This window comes from Ovis canadensis, chromosome 18, assembly GCF_042477335.2.
Source record: "Ovis canadensis isolate MfBH-ARS-UI-01 breed Bighorn chromosome 18, ARS-UI_OviCan_v2, whole genome shotgun sequence".
Classification (NCBI taxonomy): Eukaryota; Metazoa; Chordata; class Mammalia; order Artiodactyla; family Bovidae; genus Ovis; species Ovis canadensis.
This window is the reverse complement of record NC_091262.1, coordinates 54,735,338-54,743,310: the sequence shown is the minus strand read 5'-3', so window position 1 is coordinate 54,743,310 and position 7,973 is coordinate 54,735,338. Positions and strand designations below refer to the sequence as shown.

The 7,973-nt window shown below is 42.2% G+C and overlaps 1 non-coding gene across 1 annotated transcript; it reads left to right on the top strand.

Moving 5' to 3' along the window:
• Positions 1–7,111: 7,111 nt before the first annotated feature.
• Positions 7,112–7,183, top strand: TRNAW-CCA (transfer RNA tryptophan (anticodon CCA)). Its single transcript has one exon. It is a non-coding gene; the product is annotated as a tRNA-Trp (tRNA).
• The last annotated feature ends 790 nt before the right edge of the window (positions 7,184–7,973 follow it).

The following is a 7,973-nucleotide window of genomic DNA, read 5'->3' as shown; positions in this document are numbered from 1 at the left end:
CTAATTATCCCTAAGAAAGAGAACAAGAAGCACTGAAAAAACAAAGAGTAAGGACTTAAATGGATCTGTTATTCTCTTGCTTTCTCTTACCTACTATTTCTGTTATGATAAATATTAACAAAAATCAGCAAATAGAACTAGAGAGTAAAAACAGAAGGCTGATATAGTCTTTGGGTCAACAAATAGGTTCCACTTAGCATATCGAAAAATCTTGGGCCTATTATTCTGGGAAAAATATCCTCACATATAATCCAAATGTTCATTTTCAAATCTATTCATGCTCAATGAAGTGTGTGATTTTTCTATTCAAGTTAAAGAAAGCCAGATTAAGAATTTATCTAAATTCAACTAATTACATTTGGTCAAGCATTGTCCTTGGCACGATTATTCTCCAGATCTAAATTTTTGTACTTTTAATAGCTATGGCTACAGGGGCCACTGGCTGCAAAAATAGAAATTTTAATTACCTCAGGATACAGTGCTACCACTAGACCTTTACATTTTGTGTTGCTTTTTCCTGTCCAAATAAATGGCTGGGTTTATGCAACAAATGTGTCCTAAAGAGGTAAAACAGGGACAAACAACATAGAATAGTTCAGTGAGATTAATTTGTCCCTTAGTTCAGCTCTGCAAAGTTTAGAACTTCATTTCTGAATGGTAGGTAGCTTTTGACAGCCATTTGCATTACATCTCTAAAGGCACAATCATCATTTGGGCTGGGCAGTTTCGCCACCACCCAATTAATTTTGAAATTATACCACAAGGGATTGACACATTGTCTTGATGCATTTATATCTGTGATCTTGATGCTTTGAAGCTTCACTCACCATCGCCCTCCCCCACCTGTGAGAAAGATTTCTCTCCTTTGTAAAGACAGGAATATGAAACAGAAAAGAAGCAGGCAGAATTTTTATACCTCCTCTTGTCAGTTTGGATGACTCACGAAGCTTGGTAGGCTGTATGCCCTGTATCAATACAATTACATAATCATTACCTGTAAGTTAAATCACTTCACACACCCACTGGCAAAAATATAACAATAAAGCTATTCTTATGACTTTTCCTCTTCAAAGTAATTATATACAGTTGAGAAACTAAACTATATTCAAACTAATGTTATTTCAAACATTACCTTTCCCCTTATAAAACTTTTTGCTTCTCTTATTCTGCAGTGTACTAAATTAAAAAAAAAAAATAGCTGTAGTGAGGAGATAGATAAAATGAATTTCTCAGCTATTCAGTAGATAAATTCAGGAAAAAAGGGGAGACTGGTGGCATTTTCACATTGCTTAACAGGTAGTAGGTGCTCAAAAAACACTCATTGAAACAATGTTAAACATATACATGTCTTTCAAAATAACCCCCAAAATGCCAAGATTTTCAAGAATAAAAATTTTCTTAGGAGATCATTTTTCTACAACACAAATGCAAGCATCAGTAAAATTTCCATGAATTAAGGGAAATGAGGATGGCTTTGGTTTTATAATTAGTTAGCTTTGAAATTAGTGTGCCTAAGTTCTGGGCATTTGAAGGATTAGTGATGGGACGGGAAGCAGGTAACCTCCAAGGGCATGGGTTTGAATCCAACACAGATTGTCACAGAAAAGTTGGTACCATTTGACAAGTGCTTTGTGAAATGAGCTGGTCTCAGTCCAGTGGACAGATGTCCATATCACAAAATGCTCTAATTGGCAGTCTTAGCAGAGGAGCCAAAAACTGAACGGGCCTGGAGTCTGAACACTTTTCTCACTCCCTGGAGGGGCAGACAGAGGTTCACTCATAAAGGAAGCTTTCAATTGCTGGTGGCAAGCATATAGATGTTTTATGGATAAACAGAGGGCTTTGTGTCTCAAAGCTGTCAGCCTAATTTTTCAATATACTCAAGAACTTTTAATAAGGCCTTCCCAAGTTGATGCAAGTGTCCTTTACTTCTTGCTTCAAATTAATGATTACAATTTTGCATATTGTTAAGCAGAAACCAGAGATGGAGAGTACTTACAGTAGTAGAGACAGACTTTATTCAGGAGCCACTGTGATATGGGAAAAGAGACCTCATATAGAACTGGGCCCAATTCTAAAAACAATGGGGGAAAGTAGAGATTCATAACCAAGAAGCAGGGGTCAGTAGATGGAAAATTACTTGGAGGAAACATCAAGGATAAGGGAGAATTTGGGCTAAACTGACTTGATAGGATTCTTGCTGAAAGTAGGCCAGGGTGATCAGATACCCTCTGGGGGGAGATGGGGGAATAAGGAATTTGATCAGAGACTGAGGGTGGAGATTCCAAACTGAGTGACATGGAGATAGGCAGGAAAGTACAAAGGTCTAGACCAATATAAGAAGAGAGTTCAGGGGAACCTGACTAAGGTTTGGTCAGACAGAAGGTCTTTGTCACTGTACTAATCCATTTCTCATGTAAAATGTGTACTACTCTTGGCTTGAATGACTAACACTAGTCAGCTAAAAATATCACACATGCCATGAAAACTGGCAAGTAAAATTCAATAAATGCTTGAACTTGGAATATTTTGCCTGTGGCTCAAAATATGCCCAATCTGCTATAGCTTTTCTGAGTTCTGCACTGAAGCAGATATTCATAAGGCCTGGGAAATCAGATGGACTGAATTACTGGACATATTCTTTTACAGTTATTGACATAGCAAAAGGCTTGATCAGGGTCTTTATACTGAATAATGACAAATGACTGCTAACTGATATGATTTTAAGAGTTATGAAAATGTCTATTGTCTTCATTTGCCTAAAATTCTAGTCCTGAGAGTCCCCTGGACTGCAAGGAGATCCAACCAGTCCATTCTGAAGGAGATCAGCCCTGGCATTTCTTTGGAGGGAATGATGTTAAAGCTGAAACTCCAGTACTTTGGCCACCTCATGGGAAGAGTTGACTCATTGGAAAAGACTCTGATGCTGGGAGGGATTCGGGGCAGGAGGAGAAGGGGACGACAGAGGATGAGATGGCTGGATGGCATCACTGACTCGATGGACATGAGTCTGAGTGAACTCTGGGAGATGGTGATGGACAGCGAGGCCTGGCATACTGCGATTCATGGGGTTTCAAAAAGTCGGACATGACTGAGCGACTGAACTGAACTGAACTGAACTGAAATATCATTTTTTTAGCTTTGGCTTTGATTTCTTTTCTTTTTTTTTTAATTGATTTTACTTTATTTTATTTATTCAACTCTTTTGACTGCACTGTGCAGCATGTGGGATCTTGGTTCCCAGACCAGGGCTTGAACCCTTGCGCCCTGCAGCAGTAGTGCAGAGTCTTAACCACTGGACCACCAGGGAAGTCCCTGGCTTTGATTTCTTTGGGAGAAGTCATTTTCCAAACGACAGAACACTGCTTCAGCTAAAACTCACCACCACCACCACCACCCTACAACTGAGTGTGAGTCCGTGATTCCGTGGTCATGCAAACATGGGAAATACTTCGTTAAATAATGTTGAATACCTTTATTTATGCAAAATTCAATCTTTAACATACAAATAAACCTTCTGACACACAAAGAGGAGAGAGCATGAAGTATTTCATATAAAACAACCGACACTACAGGGAACTAGTGTTCCAAGGAAAACAGACTGAGAAATGCTTTTCCAGAGCGCCTGAGGCCAGGGGCTGCGGCCGGGAGGAGTGACCCCAGGTCCAAGGAGCGGTGGCTGTGCGGGCACAGGAGGGCCTAGAGGAGCCATCCCACGTTAAAGGTCAGGAAGGGCGGCGGTGAGGAGATATCCCTCATCCAAGGTAAGGAGCAGCGGCTGCGCCTTGCTGGAGCAGCTGTGAAGAGATACCCCACACCCAAGGTAAGAGAAACCCAAGTAAAATGGTAGGTGTTGCAAGAGGGCATCAGAGGGGAAACACACTGAAACCATACTCACAGAAATCTAGTCAATATAATCACACTAGGACCACAGCCTTGTCTAACTCAATGAAACTAAGCCATGCCCATGGGGCAACCCACGATGGGTGGGTCATGGTGGAGAGGTCTGACAGAATGTGGTCCACTGGAGAAGGGAATGGCAAACCACTTCAGTTTTCTTGCCTTGAGAATCCCATGAACAGTATGAAGAGGCAAAATGATAGGATACTGAAAGAGGAACTCCCCAGGTCAGTAGGTGCCCAATATGCTACTGGAGGTCAGTGGAGAAATAACTCCAGAAAGAATGAAGGGATGGAGCCAAAGCAAAAACAATACCCAGCTGTGGATGTGACTGGTGATAGAAGCAAGGTCCGATGCTATAAAGAGCAATATTGCATAGGAACCTGGAATGTTAGGTCCATGAATCAAGGCAAATTGGAAGTGGTCAAATAGGAGATGGCAAGAGTGAACGTCAACATTTTAGGAATCAGCAAACTAAAATGGACTGGAATGGGTGAATTTAACTCAGATGACCACTATATCTACTACTGCGTGCAGGAATCCCTCAGAAGAAATGGAGTAGCCATCATGGTCAACAAAAGAGTCCGAAATGCAGTACTTGGATGCAATCTCAAAAACGACAGAATGATCTCTGTTCGTCTCCAAGGCAAACCATTCAATATCACAGTTATCCAAGTCTATGCCCCAACCAGTAATGCTGAAGAAGCTGAAGTTGAATGGTTCTATGAAGACCTACAAGACCTTATAGAACTAACACCCCAAAAAGATGTCCTTTTCATTATAGGGGACTGGAATGCAAAACTAGGAAGTCAAGAAACACCTGGACTAACAGGAAAATTTGGCCTTGGAATGTAGAATGAAGCAGGGCAAAGGCTAATAGAGTTTTGCCAAGAAAATGCACTGGTCATAGCAAACACCCTCTTCCAACAACACAAGAGAAGACTCTACACATGGACATCACCAATGGGCAACACTGAAATCAGATTGATTATATTCTTTGCAGCCAAAGATGGAGAAGCTCTATACAGTTGACGAAAACAAGGCCAGCAGCTGACTGTGGCTCAGATCATGAACTCCTTATTACCACATTCAGACTTAAATTGAAGAAAGTAGGGAAAACCGCTAGACCATTCAGGTATGACCTCAATCAAATCCCTTATGATTATACAATAGAAGTGAGAAATAGATTTCAGGGCCTAGATCTGATAGACAGAGTGCCTGATGAACTATGGAATGAGGTTCGTGACATTGTACAGGAGACAGGGATCAAGACTATCCCCATGGAAAAGAAATGCAAAAAAGCAAAATGGCCGTCTGGGGAGGCCTTACTAATGGCTGAGAAAAGAAGAGAAGTGAAAAGCCAAGGAGAAAGGAAAGATATAAGCATCTGAATGCAGAGTTCCCAAGAATAGCAAGAAGAGATAAGAAAGCCTTCTTCAGCGATCAGCGCAAAGAAACAGACGAAAACAACAGAATGGGGAAGACTAGAGATCTCTTCAAGAAAATTAGAGATACCAAGGGAACATTTCATGCAAAGATGGGCTCGATAAAGGACAGAAATGGTATGCACCTAACAGAAGCAGAAGATATTAAGAAGAGGTGGCAAGAATACACACAAGAACTGTACAAAAAAGACCTTCACGACCCGGATAATCACGATGGTGTGATCACTCATCTAGAGCCAGACATCCTGGAATGTGAAGTCAAGTAGGCCTTAGAACGCATCACTATGAACAAAGCTAGTGGAGGTGATGGAATTCCAGTAGAGCTATTTCAAATCCTGAGAGATGATGCTGTGAAAGTGTTGCACTCAATATGCCAGCAAATTTGGAAAACTCAGCAGTGGCCACAGGACTGGAAAAGTTCAGTTTTCATTCCAATCCCAAAGAAAGGCAATGCCAAAGAATGCTCAAACTACCGCACAATTGCACTCATCTCACATGCTAGTAAAGTAATGCTCAAAATTCTCCAAGCCAGGCTTCAACAATATGTGAACCATGAACTTCCTGATGTTCAACCTGGTTTTAGAAAAGGCAGAGGAACCAGAGATCAAATTGCCAACATCCGCTGGATCATGGAGAGAGCAAGAGAGTTCCAGAAAAACAACTATTTCTGCTTTATTGACTATGCCAAAGCCTTTGACTGTGTGGATCACAATAAACTGTGGAAGATTTTGAGAGAGATGGGAATACCAGACCACTTGACCTGCCTCTTGAGAAACCTATATGCAGGTCAGGAAGCAACAGTTAGAACTGGACATGGAACAACAGACTGGTTCCAAATAGGAAAAGGAGTATGTCAAGGCTGTATATTGTCACCCTGCTTATTTAACTTATATGCAGAGTACATCATGAGAAACGCTGGGCTGGAGGAAGCACAAGTTGGAATCAAGATTGCTGGGAGAAATATCAATAACCTCAGATACGTGGATGACACCACCCTTATGGCAGAAAGTGAAGAGGAACTCAAAAGCCTCTTGATGAAAGTAAAAGAGGAGAGTGAAAAAATTGGCTTAAAGCTCAACATTCAGAAAACGAAGATCATGGCATCTGGTCCCAACACTTCATGGGAAATAGATGGGGAAACAGTGGAAACAGTGTCAGACTTTATTTTTTGGGGCTCCAAAATCACTGCAGATGGTGATTGCAGCCATGAAATTAAAAGACGCTTACTCCTTGGAAGAAAAGTTATGACCAACCTAGATAGTATATTCAAAGGCAGAGACATTACTTAGCCGACTAAGGTCCGTCTAGTCAAGGCTATGGTTTTTCCAGTGGTCATGTATGGATGTGAGAGTTGGACTGTGAAGAAGGCTGAGCACCAAAAAATTGATGCTTTTGAACTGTGGTGTTGGAGAAGAATCTTGAGAGTCCCTTGGACTGCAAGGAGATCCAACCAGTCCATTCTGAAGATCACCCTGGGATTTCTTTGGAACGAATGTTGCTAAAGTTGAAACTCCAGTACTTCGGCCACTTCATGAGAAGAGCTGACTCATTGGAAAAGACTCTGATGCTGGGAGCGATTGGGGGCAGGAGAAGGGGACAACAGAGGTGAAATGGCTGGATGGCATCACTGACTCGATGGACATGAGTTTGAGTGAACTCCGGGAGTTGGTGATGGACAGGGAGGCTTGGCGCGCTGCGATTCATGGGGTCGCAAAGAGTCGGACACGACTGAGTGACTGAAGTGAACTGATATGGATGTGAGGGCTTCCCTGGTAGCTCAGAGGTTAAAGCCTCTGCCTCCAATGCGGGAGGCCCAGGTTCGACCCCTGGGTAGGGAAGATCCCCTGGAGAAGGAAAAGGTAATCCACTCCAGTATTCTTGCCTGGAGAATCCCATGGACGGAGAAGCCTGGTAAGCTACAGTCCATGGGATCACAAAGAGTCGGACATGACTGAGCGTCTTCACTCACTCATTCACTCATATGGATGTGAGAGTTGGGCTGTGAAGAAAGCTGAGCGCCGAGGAATTGATGCTTTTGAACTGTGGTGTTGGAGAAGACTCTTGCAAGTCCCTTGGACTGCAAGGAGATCCAACCAGTCCATCCTAAAGGAGACCAGTCCTGGGTGTTCATTGGAGGGACTGATGCTGAGGCTGAAACTCCAATACTTGGTCACCTCATGCGAAGAGTTGACTCATTGGAAAAGACCCTGATGCTGGGAAAGATTGAGGGCAGGAGGAGAAGGGGACCACAGAGGATGAGATGGCTGGATGGCATCACCAACTCAATGGAGGTGAGTTTGAGTGAACTCCGGGAGTTGGTGATGGATAGGCAGGCCTGGTGTGCTGGGATTCATGGGGGTGGCTAAGAGTCGGACATGACTGAGGAGCTGAACTGAAGTGAACTGAACTGAATTGATAATTGTTATCTGTCAGCAGAATTTTCAAAGGAAAGGTGGGAAATAGGCAAAGTTTATTGCCTAGAATTACTGGAGACTGTTTATCCATAATTTTGCTGACATCCAGACTCCATTAAAAAAACAAAACCTTCCTCAGAATGAAAATGGTTTGCTTTTTGAGAAATTTATTAGATTCTCAGTAGTGTGTTGCTCCCTGGTAAACTATTTTCAG